Below are 13,491 nucleotides of genomic sequence, written 5' to 3' on the forward strand. Positions count from 1 at the left end.
CTTGGCCTGGGAGTGTGTTCCCCCTGCATTGCCCCAAGGCTCAGGGGCAAGGGCCCGGTGAGAGCACCACCCCGAAGCGCTTTTCTCCCGGACTTGGGAGCATTGTGAGCGCCTGGTGGGAACAGTGGGCGTGAGTGTTGGCGAACCGGCCTTTGGAGGCAGCCGGGGAGGTCTTCCAGCGGGAGAGGGTCGGATGTGCTCAGAGGCCCCACAGGCCAGGGTCAGGACCCAGCAGGTCCCCTGCCCCTGGACAGCCTTTCCCAGACCTTCCTGGCCTCCGGGGGTACTGCCCCACCAAGGGGCAGGCTGCGGGGACTGGGTACAGACACCCCCGGGCGCCTCCCCAGGCTCATCCCCGCTGGTGCCTTTCCCCTGGGCCTAGGCCTCGGTTTAGGCCTCCTTGGAGAGGAGGTTGCTGGCAGGGGCTGTCTCCACACTGCAAGGTGCTGGAGCTCAGAGAGCCTCGTCAGAGGGAAGGGACCAGCAAAGGGCTGGATGCCCAAGACCTCTTTGACCCAGCAGCCTCAGGGCAGCAGGGAGAGCAAGAGGCCCAACTTGCCCCTAGGTCGGCTCTGCCCCTTCCCACACAGGCGGCCAGCCCAGCAGCTGCCTGACAGACTCTGGCTCCCCTGAGCTCTCTGCCGGTGCAGGGGGAAGGAACAGACGTGTGCATGTGGTTCTGCCTTGGCCGGGGAGTGTGTTCCCCCTGCATTGCCCCCAGGCTCAGGGGCAAGGGCCCGGTGAGAGCACCACCCCGAAGTGCTTTTCTCCCGGGCTTGGGAGCATTGTGCGCGCCTGCTGGGAACAGTGGGCGGGAGCGCTTGCAAACCGGCCTTTGGAGGCAGCCGGGGAGGTCTTCCAGTGGGAGAGGGACGGTTGTGCTCAGAGGCCCCACGGGCCAGGGGCAGGACGCAGCAGGGCCCGTGCCCCTGGCCAGCCTTGCCCAGACCTTCCTGGCCTCCGGGGGTACTGCCACACCAAGGGGCAGGCTGCAGGGACTGGGTCCAGACATTCCCGGGTGCCTCCCCAGGTTCATCCCCGCTGGTGCCTTTCCCTGGGACTAGGCCTCGGTTGAGGCCTCCTTGGAGAGGAGGTTGCTGGCAGGGGCTGTCTCCACACTGCAAGGTGCTGGAGCTCAGAGGGCCTCGTCAGAGTGAAGGGACCAGCAAAGGGCTGGATGCCCAGGACCTCTTTGACCCAGCAGCCTCAGGGCAGCAGGGAGAGCAAGAGGCCCAACTTGCCCCTAGGTCGGCTCTGCCACGTCCCACACAGGCAGCCAGCCCAGCAGGAACCTGGCAGTCTCTGGCTCCCCCGAGCTCTCTGCCTGTGTAGGGGGCAGGAACAGACGTGTGCATGTCATTCTGCCTTGGCCTGGGAGTGTGGATCAGCTGCCTGGCCCCAGGCTCAGGGGCAAGGGCCCGGAGAGAGCACCCCCCGAAGTGCTTTTCTCCCGGGCTTGGGAGCATTGTGCGTTCCTGGTGGGAACAGTGGGCGGAGTGTTGGCAAACCGGGTTTTGGAGGCAGCCGGGGAAGTCTTCCAGCGGGAGAGGGCCGGTTGTGCTCAGAGGCCCCACAGGCCAGGGACAGTACACAGCAGGGCCCCTGTCCCTGGCCAGCTTTGCCCAGACCTTCCTGGCCTCCGGGGGTACTGCCCCACCAAGGGGCAGGCTGCGGGGCCTGGGTGCAGACATGCCCGGGCGCCTCCCCTGTCTCATCCCCGCTGGTGCCTTTCCCCTGGGCCTAGGCCTCGGTTGTGGCCTCCTTGGAGAGGAGGTTGCTGGCAGGGGCTGTCTCCACACTGCAAGGTGCTGGAGCTCAGAGGGCCTCGTCAGAGGGAAGGGACCAGCAAGGGGCTGGATGCCCAAGACCTCTTTGGCCCAGCAGCCTCAGGGCAGCAGGGAGAGCAAGAGGCCCATCTTGCCCCTAGGTCGGCTCTGCCCCTTCCCACACAGGGGGCCAGCCCAGCAGCTGCCTGACAGAATCTGGCTCCCCCGAGCTCTCTGCCGGTGCAGGGGGCAGGAACAGACGTGTGCATGTCGTTCTGCCTTGGCCTGGGAGTGTGGACCCCCTGCCTGGCCCCCAGGCACAGGGGCAAGGGCCCGGAGAGAGCACCACCCCAAAATGCTTTTCCCCCCGGCTTGGGAGCATTTCCATGGCTGGCGGGAACAGCTAGTGGGAATGCTTGCAAACCGGCCTTTAGGGGCAGCTGGGGAGGTCCTCCATGGGCCCGGAGGGAACACCACCCCGATGCGCTTTTCTCCCGGGCTTGGGAGCAGTGTGCGCGGGCGGCGGGAACAGCAGGCAGGAGTGCTTGCAAACCGGCCTTTGGAGGCAGGCGCCGAGGTCTTCCAAGGGCAAGGAGTGAGCACCACCCCAAAATGCTTTTCTCCCGTGCTTGGAAGCATTGTACACGGCTGGTGGGAACAGCGGGCATGAGTGCTTGCATACCGGCCATTGGAGGCAGCCGGGGAGGTCTTCAAAGGGCCCTGAGAGAGCACCACCCCGAAGCGCTTTTCTCCCGTGATTGGGAGCATTGTGTGCGGCTGGCGGGACAGCGGGAGGGAGTTCTTGCAAACCGGCCTTTGGAGGCAGCCGGGGAAGTCTTCCAAGGGCCGGGAGAGAGCACCACCCCAAAGCGCTTCTCTCCCGTGTTTTGCAGCATGTGCGTGGCTGGCCGGAACAGTGAGTGGGAGTGATTGCAAACCGGCCTTTGGGGGCAGCCGGGGAGGTCCTCCATGGGCTCGGAGAGAACACCACCCCGAAGCGCATTTCTCCCGGTCTTGGGAGCATTGTGCGCGGCTGGCGGGAACAGCGGGCCTGAGTGCTTGCAAACCGGACTTTGGAGGCAGCCGGGCAGGTCTTTCAAGGGCCCGGAGTGAGCACCACCCCAAAATGCTTTTCTCCCGGGCTAGGGAGCATTGTACGCGGCTGGCGGGAACAGCGGGCCTGAGTGCTTGCAAACCGGCCTTTTGAGGCAGCCGGGGTGGTCTTCCAAGGGCCCGGAGAGAGCACCACCCCAAAATGCTTTTCTCCCGGGCTTGGGAGCATTGTGCACAGCTGGCGGGAACAGCGGGAATGAGTACTTGCAAACCCGCCTTTGGAGGTAGCCGGGGAGGTCTTCCAAGGGCCCGGAGAGAGCACCATCCCGAAGCACTTTTCTCCCAGGATTGGGAGCATTGTGTGTGCCTGGCGGGAACAGCAGGAAGGAGTCCTTGCAAACCGGCCTTTGGAGGCAGCCGGGGAGGTCTTCCAAAGGCCCGGAGAGAGCACCACCCCGAAGCGCTTTTCTCCCGGGCTTGGGTGCATTGTGCGCGTGTGGCGGGAACAGCAGGCAGGAGTGCTTGCAAACCGGCCTTTGGAGGCAGCCGGGGATGTCTTCCAAGGGCCCGGAGAGAACACCACCTCGAAGCGCTTTTCTCTCGGGTTTTGGAGCATTGTGTGCGGCTGGTGGAACAGCGGGAGGGAATTCTTGCAAACCGGCCTTTGGAGGCAGCCAGAGAAGTCTTCCAAGTGCCCGGAGAGAGCACCACCCCGAAGCGCTTTTCTCCGGGGTTTTGGAACATTGTGTGTGGCTGGCGGGAACAGCGAGTGGGAGTGCTTGCAAAGCGGCCTTTGGGGGCAGCCGGGGACGTCCTCCATGGTCCCGGAGAGAACACCACCCCGAAGTGCTTTTCTCCCGGGCTTGGGAGCATTGTGCGCGGCTGGCGGGAACAGCGGGCATGAGTGCTTGCAAACTGTCCTTTGGAGGCAGCCGGGGAGGTCTTCCAAGGGCCCGGACTGATCACCACCCCAAAATGCTTTTCTCCCGGGCTTGGGAGCATTGTGTGCGGCTGTCGGGAACAGCGGACATGAGTGCTTACAAACCGGCCTTTGGAGGCAGCCCGGGAGGTCTTCCAAGGGCCCGGAGAGAGCACCACCCCAAAATGCTTTTCTCCCGGGATTGGGAGCATTGTTCGTGGCTGGCGGAAGCAGCGGGAATGAGTACTTACAAACCGGCCTTTGGAGGCAGCCAGAGAAGTCTTCCAAGTGCCCGGAGAGAGCACCACCCCGAAGCGCTTTTCTCCGGGGTTTTGGAGGATTTTGCGTGGCTGGCGGGAACAGCGAGTGGGAGTGCTTGGAAACCGGACTTTGGGGACAGCCTGGGAGGTCTTCCAAGGGCCCGGAGAGAGCACCACCCCGAAGCACTTTTCTCCCGGTCTTGGGAGCATTGTGCGAGGCTGGCGGGAACAGCGGGTGGGAGTGCTTGCAAACCGGCCTTTGGAGGCAGCCGGGGAGGTCTTCCAAGGGCCCGGAGAGAGCACCATCCCGAAGCACTTTTCTCCCGGAATTGGGAGCATTGTGCGCGGCTGTCGGGAACAGCGGACATGAGTGCTTGCAAACCGGCCTTTGGAGGCAGCCGGGGAGGTCTTCCAAGGGCCCGGAGAGAGCACCACCCCAAAATGCTTTTCTCCCGGGCTTGGGAGCATTGTGTGCGGCTGGCGGGTCAGCGGGAGGGAGTTCTTGAAAACCAGCCTTTGGAGGCAGCCGGGGAGGTCTTCCAAGGGCCGGCAGGGAGCACCACCCCGAAGCGCTTTTCTCCCGGGCTTGGGAGCATTGTGCGCGGCGGGCGGGAACAGCGGGCATGAGTGCTTGCAAACCGGCCTTTGGAGGCAGCCGGGGAGGTCTTCCAAGGGCCCGGAGAGATCACCACCCCGAAGCGCTTTTCTCCCGTGATTGGGAGCATTGTGTGCGGCTGGCGGGACAGCGGGAGGGAGTTCTTGAAAACCAGCCTTTGGAGGCAGCCGGGGAGGTCTTCCAAGGGCCAGGAGAGAGCACCACCCCGAAGCGCTTTTCTCCTGGGCTTGGAGCATTTGCACGGATGGTGGGAACAGCGAGTGGGAGTGCTTGCAAACCGGCCTTTGGGGGCAGCCCGGAAGGTCTTTCTTGGGCACAGAGAGAACACCACCCCGAAACGCTTTTCTCCCGGGCTTGGGAGCATTGTGCGCGTGTGGCGGGAACAGCAGGCAGACGTGCTTGCAAACCGGCCTTGGAAGCAGCCAGGGAGGTCTTCCAAGGGCCCGGAGTGAGCACCACCCAAAAATGCTTTTCTCCCGGGCTAGGGAGCATTGTGCGTGCCTGGCGGGAACAGCGGGCGGGAGTGCTTGCAAACCGGCCTTTGGAGGCAGCCGGGGAGGTCTTCCAGCGGGAGACGGCCGGTTGTGACAGAGGCCCCACAGGATAGGGGCAGGACCCAGCAGGGCCCCAGCCCCTGGCCAGCCTTGCTCAGACCTTCCTGGCCTCCGGGGGTACTTCCCGACCAAGGGGCAGGCTGCGGGGACTGGGTCCAGACAGGCCCGGGTGCCTCCCCAGTCTCATCCCCGCTGGTGCCTTTCCCCTGGGCCTAGGCCTCGGTTAAGGCCTCCTTGGAGAGGAGGTTGCTGGCAGGGGCTGTCTCCACACTGCAAGGTGCTGGAACTCACAGGGCCTCGTCAGCGGGAAGGGACCAGTAAGGGGCTGGATGCCCAAGACCTCTTTGGCCCAGCAGCCTCAGGGCAGCAGGGAGAGGAAGAGGCCCAACTTGCCCCTAGGTCGGCTCTGCCCCTTCCCAGAAAGGCGGCCAGTCCAGCAGCTGCCTGACAGACTCTGGCTCCCCCGAGCTCTCTGCCGGTGCAGGGGGCAGGAACAGACGTGTGCATGTGGTTCTTCCTTGGTCTTGGAGTGTGGACCCACTGCCTGGCCCCCAGGCTCAGGGGCAAGGGCCCGGAGAGAGCACCACCCCGAAGCGCTTTTCTCCCGGGCTTGGGAGCATTGTGCGTGCCTGGCGGGAACAGCGGGCGCGAGTGTTGGCAAACCGGCCTTTGGAGGCAGCCGGGGAGGTCTTCCAGTGGGAGAGGGCCGGTTGTGCTCAGAGGCCCCACAGGCCAGGGGCAAGACCCAGCAGGGCCCCTGCCCCTGGCCAGCCTTGCCCAGACCTTCCTGGCGTCCGGTGTACTGCCCCACCAAGGGGCAGGCTGCGGGGACTGGGTCCAGACATGCCCGGGCGCCTCCACTGGCTCATCCCCGCTGGTGCCTTTCCCCTGGGCCTAGGCCTCAGTTGAGGCCTCCTTGGAGAGGAGGTTGCTGGCAGGGGCTGTCTCCACACTGCAAGGTGGTGGAGCTCAGAGGGACTCGTCAGAGGGAAGGGACCAGCAAGGGGCTGGATGCCCAAGACCTCTTTGGCCCAGCAGCCTCATGGCAGCAGGGAGAGCAAGAGGCCCAACTTGCCCCTAGGTCGGTTCTGCCGCTTCCCACACAGGCGGCCAGCCCAGCAGCTGCCTGAAAGACTCTGGCTCCCCCCAGCTCTCTGCCGGTGTAGGGGGCAGGAACAGACGTGTGCATGTGGTTCTGCCTTGGCCTGGGAGTGTGGATCCCCTGCCTTGCCCCCAGGCTCAGGGGCAAGGGCCCGGAGAGAGCACCACCCCGAAGCGCTTTTCTCCCGGGCTTGGGAGCATTGTGCGCCCCTGGTGGGAACAGTGGGCGGGAGTGCTTGCAAACCGGCCTTTGGAGGCAGCCGGGGACGTCTTCCAGTGGGAGAGGGCCGGTTGTGCTCAGAGGCCCCACAGGCCAGGGGCAGGACGCAGCAGGGCCCCTGCCCCTGGCCAGCCTTGCCCAGACCTTCCTGCCTCCGGGGGTACAGCCCCACCAAGGGGCAGGCTGCGGGGACTGGGTCCAGACATGCCCGGGCGCCTCCCCAGGCTCATCCCTGCTGGTGACTTTCCCCTGGGCCTAGGCCTCGGTTGAGGCCTCGTTGCAGAGGAGGTTGCTGGCAGGGGCTGTCTCCACACTGCAAGGTGCTGGAGCTCAGAGGGCCTCGTCAGAGGGAAGGGACCAGCAAGGGGCTGGATGCCCAAGACCTCTTTGGCCCAGCAGCCTCAGGGCAGCAGGGAGAGCAAGAGGCCCAACTTGCCCCTAGGTCGGCTCTGCCCCTTCCCACACAGGCGGCCAGCCCAGCAGCTGCCTGACACACTCTGGCTCCCCTGAGCTCTCTGCTGGTGCAGGGGGCAGATCAGACGTGTGCATGTGGTTCTGCCTTGGCCTGGGAGTGTGGACACCCTGCCTTGTCCCCAGGCTCAGGGGCAAGGGCCCGGAGAGAGCACCACCCTGAAGCGCTTTTCTCCCCGGCTTGGGAGCATTGTGCACGCCTGCTGGGAACAGTGGGAGGGAGTGCTTGCAAACCGGCCTTTGGAGGCAGCCGGGGAGGTCTTCCAGTGGGAGAGGGCCGGTTGTGCTCAGAGGCCCCACAGGCCAGGGGCAGGACCCAGCAGGGCCCCTGCCCCTGGCCAGCCTTGCCCAGACCTTCCTGGCCTCCGGGGGTACTGCCCCACCAAGGGGCAGGCTGCGGGGACTGGGTCCAGACATGTCCGTGCGCCTCCCCAGGATCATCCCCGCTGGTGCCTTTCCCCTGGGCGTAGGCCTCGGTTGAGGCCTCTTTGGAGAGGAGGTTGCTGGCAGGGGCTGTCTCCACACTGCAAGGTGCTGGAGCTCAGAGGGCCTCGTCAGAGGGAAGGGACCAGCAAAGGGCTGGATGCCCAAGACCTCTTTGGCCCAGCAGCCTCAGGGCAGCAGGGAGAGCAAGAGGCCCACCTTGCCCCTAGGTCGGCTCTGCCCCGTCCCACACAGGCAGCCAGCCCAGCAGCAGCCTGGCAGTCTCTGGCTCCCCCGAGCTCTCTGCCGGTGTAGGGGGCAGGAACAGACGTGTGCATGTCGTTCTGCCTTGGCCTGGGAGTGTGTTCCCCCTGCCTGGCCCCCAGGCTCAGGGGCAAGGGCCCGGAGAGAGCACCACCCCGAAGCGCTTTTCTCCCGGGCTTGGGAGCATTTTGCGTGCTTTGTGGGACAGTGGGCGGGAGTGCTTGCAAACCGGCCTTTGGAGGCAGCCGGGGACGTCTTCCAGTGGGAGAAGGCCGGTTGTGCTCAGAGGCCCCACAGGCCAGGGGCAGGACCCAGCAGGGCCCCTGCCCCTGGCCAGCCTTGCCTAGACCTTCCTGGCCTCCGGGGTTACGGCCCCACCAAGGGGCAGGCTGCGGGGACTGGGTCCAGACATGCCCGGGCGCCTCCCCAGGCTCATCCCCGCTGGTGCCTTTCCCCTGGGCCTAGGCCTCGGTTGAGGCCTCCTTGGAGAGGAGGTTGCTGGCAGGGGCTGTCTCCACACTGCAAGGTGCTGGAGCTCAGAGGGCCTCGTCAGAGGGAAGGGACCAGCAAGGGGCTGGATGCCCAAGACCTCTTTGGCCCAGCAGCCTCAGGGCAGCAGGGAGAGCAAGAGGCCCAACTTGCCCCTAGGTCGGCTCTGCCCCTTCCCACACAGGCAGCCAGCCCAGTAGCTGCCTGACAGACTCTGGCACCCCTGAGCTCTCTGCCGGTGCAGGGGGCAGGAACAGTCGTGGGCATGTGGTTCTGCCTTGGCCTGGGAGTGTGTTCCCCCTGCATTGCCCCCAGGCTCAGGGGCAAGTGCCCGGTGAGAGCACCACCCCGAAGTGCTTTTCTCCCGGGCTTGGGAGCATTGTGCGCGCCTGCTGGGAACAGTGGGCAGGAGCGCTTGCAAACCGGCCTTTGGAGGAGCCGGGGAGGTCTTCCAGTGGGAGAGGGCCGGTTGTGCTCAGAGGCCCCACAGGCCAGGGGCGGACCCAGCAGGGCCCATGCCCTTGGCCAGCCTTGCCCAGACCTTCCTGGCCTCCGGGGGTACTGCCCCATCAAGGGGCAGGCTGCGGGGACTGGGTCCAGACATGCTCGGGCGCCTCCCCAGGCTCATCCCCGCTGGTGCCTTTCCCCTGGGCCTAGGCCTCGGTTGAGGCCTCCTTGGAGAGGAGGTTGCTGGCAGGGGCTGTCTCCACACTGCAAGGTGCTGGAGCTCAGAGGGCCTCGTCAGAGGGAAGGGACCAGTAAGGGGCTGGATGCCCCAGACGTCTTTGGCCCAGCAGCCTCAGGGCAGCAGGGAGAGCAAGAGGCCCAACTTGCCCCTAGGGCGGCTCTGCCCCTTCCCACACAGGCGGCCAACCCAGCAGCTGCCTGACAGACTCTGGCTCCCCCAAGCTCTCTGCCGGTGCAGGGAACAGGAACAGACGTGTGCATGTGGTTCTGCCTTGGCCTGGGAGTGTGGACCCCTGCCTGGCCCCCAGGCTCAGGGGCAAGGGACCGGAGAGAGCACCACCCCGAAGCGCTTTTCTCCCGGGCTTGGGAGCATTGTGCACGCCTGGCGGGAACAGTGGGCGGGAGTGCTTGCAAACCGGCCTTTGGAGTCAGCCGGGGACGTCTTCCAGTGGGAGAGGGCCGGTTGTGCTCAGAGGCCCCACAGGCCAGGGGCAGGACACAGCAGGGCCCCTGCCCCTGGCCAGCCTTGCCTAGACCTTCCTGGCCTCCGGGGTTACGGCCCCACCAAGGGGCAGGCTGCGGGGACTGGGTCCAGACATGCCCGGGCGCCTCCCCAGGCTCATCCCCGCTGGTGCCTTTCCCCTGGGCCTAGGCCTCGGTTGAGGCCTCCTTGGAGAGGAGGTTGCTGGCAGGGGCTGTCTCCACACTGCAAGGTGGTGGAGCTCAGAGGGCCTCGTCAGAGGGAAGGGACCAGCAAGGGGCTGGATGCCCACGACCTCTTTGGCCCAGCAGCCTCAGGGCAGCAGGGCGAGCAAGAGGCCCAACTTACCCCTAGGTCGGTTCTGCCCCTTCCCACACAGGCGGCCAGCCCAGCAGCTGCCTGACAGACTCTGGCTCCCCTGAGCTCTCTGCCGGTGCAGGGGGTAGGAACAGACGTGTGCATGTGGTTCTGCCTTGGCCTGGGAGTGTGTTCCCCTTGCATTGCCCCCAGGCTCAGGGGCAAGGGCCCGGTGAGAGCACCACACTGAAGCGCTTTTCTCCCGGGCTTGGGACCATTGTGCGCGCCTGGTGGGAACAGTGGGCGTGAGTGTTGGCAAACCGGCCTTTGGAGGCAGCCGGGGAGGTCTTCCAGCGGGAGAGGGCCGGATGTGCTCAGAGGACCCACAGGCCAGGGTTAGGACCCAGCAGGTCCTCTGCCCCTGGCCAGCCTTTCCCAGACCTTCATGGCCTCCGGGGGTACTGCCCCACCAAGGGGCAGGCTGCGGGGACTGGGTCCAGACATGCCCGGGCGCCTCCCCAGGCTCATCCCCGCTGGTGCCTTTCCCCTGGGCCTAGGCCTCGGTTGAGGCCTCGTTGCAGAGGAGGTTGCTGTCAGGGGCTGTCTCCACACTGCAAGGTGCTGGAGCTCAGAGGGCCTCGTCAGAGGGAAGGGACCAGCAAGGGGCTGGATGCCCAAGACCTCTTTGGCCCAGTAGCCTCAGGGCAGCAGGGAGAGCAAGAGGCCCAACTTGCCCCTAGGTCGGCTCTGCCCCTTCCCACACAGGCGGCCAGCCCAGCAGCTGCCTGACACACTCTGGCTCCCCTGAGCTCTCTGCCGGTGCAGGGGGCAGATCAGACGTGTGCATGTGGTTCTGCCTTGGCCTGGGAGTGTGGACACCCTGCCTTGTCCCCAGGCTCAGGTGCAAGGGCCCGGAGAGAGCACCACCCTGAAGCGTTTTTCTCCCGGGCTTGGGAGCATTGTGCACGCCTGCTGGGAACAGTGGGAGGGAGCGCTTGCAAACCGGCCTTTGGAGGCAGCCGGGGAGGTCTTCCAGTGGGAGAGGGCAGGTTGTGCTCAGAGGCCCCACAGGCCAGGGGCAGGACGCAGCAGGGCCCGTGCCCCTGGCCAGCCTTGCCCAGACCTTCCTGGCCTCCGGGGGTACTGCCCCACCAAGGGGCAGGCTGCGGGGACTGGGTCCAGACATGTCCGTGCGCCTCCCCAGGATCATCCCCGCTGGTGCCTTTCCCCTGGGCGTAGGCCTCGGTTGAGGCCTCTTTGGAGAGGAGGTTGCTGGCAGGGGCTGTCTCCACACTGCAAGGTGCTGGAGCTCAGAGGGCCTCGTCAGAGGGAAGGGACCAGCAAAGGGCTGGATGCCCAAGACCTCTTTGGCCCAGCAGCCTCAGGGCAGCAGGGAGAGCAAGAGGCCCAACTTGCCCCTAGGTCGGCTCTGCCCCTTCCCACACAGGCGGCCAGCCCAGCAGCTGCCTGACAGACTCTGGCTCCCACGAGCTCTCTGCCTGTGCAGGGGGCAGGAACAGACGTGTGCATGTGGTTCTGCCTTGGTCTGGGAGTGTGGACCCCCTGCCTGGCCCCCAGGCTCAGAGACAAGGGCCCGGAGAGAGCACCACCCCGAAGCAGCTTTTCTCCCGGGCTTGGGAGCATTGTACACGCCTGCTGGGAACAGTGGGAGGGAGCGCTTGCAAACCGGCCTTTGGAGGCAGCCGGGGAGGTCTTCCAGTGGGAGAGGGCCGGTTGTGCTCAGAGGCCCCACAGGCCAGGGGCAGGACGCAGCAGGGCCCGTGCCCCTGGCCAGCCTTGCCCAGACCTTCCTGGCCTCCGGGGGTTCTGCCCCACCAAGGGGCAGGCTGCGGGGACTGGGTCCAGACATGTCCGTGCGCCTCCCCAGGATCATCCCCGCTGGTGCCTTTCCCCTGGGCGTAGGCCTCGGTTGAGGCCTCTTTGGAGAGGAGGTTGCTGGCAGGGGCTGTCTCCACACTGCAAGGTGCTGGAGCTCAGAGGGCTTCGTCAGAGGGAAGGGACCAGTAAGGGGCTGGATGCCCAAGACGTCTTTGGCCCAGCAGCCTCAGGGCAGCAGGGAGAGCAAGAGGCCCAACTTGCCCCTAGGGCGGCTCTGCCCCTTCCCACACAGGCGGCCAACCCAGCAGCTGCCTGACAGACTCTGTCTCCCCCAAGCTCTCTGCCGGTGCAGGGGACAGGAACAGACGTGTGCATGTGGTTCTGCCTTGGCCTGGGAGTGTGGACCCCTGCCTGGCCCCCAGGCTCAGGGGCAAGGGCCCGGAGAGAGCACCACCCCGAAGCGCTTTTCTCCCGGGCTTGGGAGCATTGTGCACGCCTGGCGGGAACAGTGGGCGGGAGTGCTTGCAAACCGGCCTTTGGAGGCAGCCGGGGACGTCTTCCAGTGGGAGAGGGCCGGTTGTGCTCAGAGGCCCCACAGGCCAGGGGCAGGACACAGCAGGGCCCCTGCCCCTGGCCAGCCTTGCCTAGACCTTCCTGGCCTCCGGGGTTACGGCCCCACCAAGGGGCAGGCTGCGGGGACTGGGTCCAGACATGCCCGGGCGCCTCCCCAGGCTCATCCCCGCTGGTGCCTTTCCCCTGGGCCTAGGCCTCGGTTGAGGCCTCCTTGGAGAGGAGGTTGCTGGCAGGGGCTGTCTCCACACTGCAAGGTGGTGGAGCTCAGAGGGCCTCGTCAGAGGGAAGGGACCAGCAAGGGGCTGGATGCCCACGACCTCTTTGGCCCAGCAGCCTCAGGGCAGCAGGGAGAGCAAGAGGCCCAACTTACCTCTAGGTCGGTTCTGCCCCTTCCCACACAGGCGGCCAGCCCAGCAGCTGCCTGACAGACTCTGGCTCCCCTGAGCTCTCTGCCGGTGCAGGGGGTAGGAACAGACGTGTGCATGTGGTTCTGCCTTGGCCTGGGAGTGTGTTCCCCCTGCATTGCCCCCAGGCTCAGGGGCAAGGGCCCGGTGAGAGCACCACACTGAAGCGCTTTTCTCCCGGGCTTGGGAGCATTGTGCGCGCCTGGTGGGAACAGTGGGCGTGAGTGTTGGCAAACCGGCCTTTGGAGGCAGCCGGGGAGGTCTTCCAGCGGGAGAGGGCCGGATGTGCTCAGAGGACCCACAGGCCAGGGTCAGGACCCAGCAGGTCCTCTGCCCCTGGCCAGCCTTTCCCAGACCTTCATGGCCTCCGGGGGTACTGCCCCACCAAGGGGCAGGCTGCGGGGACTGGGTCCAGACATGCCCGAGCGCCTCCCCAGGCTCATCCCCGCTGGTGCCTTTCCCCTGGGCCTAGGCCTCGGTTGAGGCCTCGTTGCAGAGGAGGTTGCTGGCAGGGGCTGTCTCCACACTGCAAGGTGCTGGAGCTCAGAGGGCCTCTTCAGAGGGAAGGGACCAGCAAGGGGCTGGATGCCCAAGACCTCTTTGGCCCAGCAGCCTCAGGGCAGCAGGGAGAGCAAGAGGCCCAACTTGCCCCTAGGTCGGCTCTGCCCCTTCCCACACAGGCGGCCAGCCCAGCAGCTGCCTGACAGACTCTGGCTCCCACGAGCTCTCTGCCTGTGCAGGGGGCAGGAACAGACGTGTGCATGTGGTTCTGCCTTGGTCTGGGAGTGTGGACCCCCTGCCTGGCCCCCAGGCTCAGAGACAAGGGCCCGGAGAGAGCACCACCCCGAAGCGCTTTTCTCCCGGGCTTGGGAGCATTGTACACGCCTGCTGGGAACAGTGGGAGGGAGCGCTTGCAAACCGGCCTTTGGAGGCAGCCGGGGAGGTCTTCCAGTGGGAGAGGGCCGCTTGTGCTCAGAGGCCCCACAGGCCAGGGGCAGGACCCAGGAGAGCCCCTGCCCCTGGCCAGCCTTGCACAGACCGTCCTGCCTCCGGGGTTACAGCCCCACCAAGGGG

Source organism: Dama dama, unplaced genomic scaffold, assembly GCF_033118175.1.
Source record: "Dama dama isolate Ldn47 unplaced genomic scaffold, ASM3311817v1 ptg000094l, whole genome shotgun sequence".
Classification (NCBI taxonomy): domain Eukaryota; kingdom Metazoa; phylum Chordata; class Mammalia; order Artiodactyla; family Cervidae; genus Dama; species Dama dama.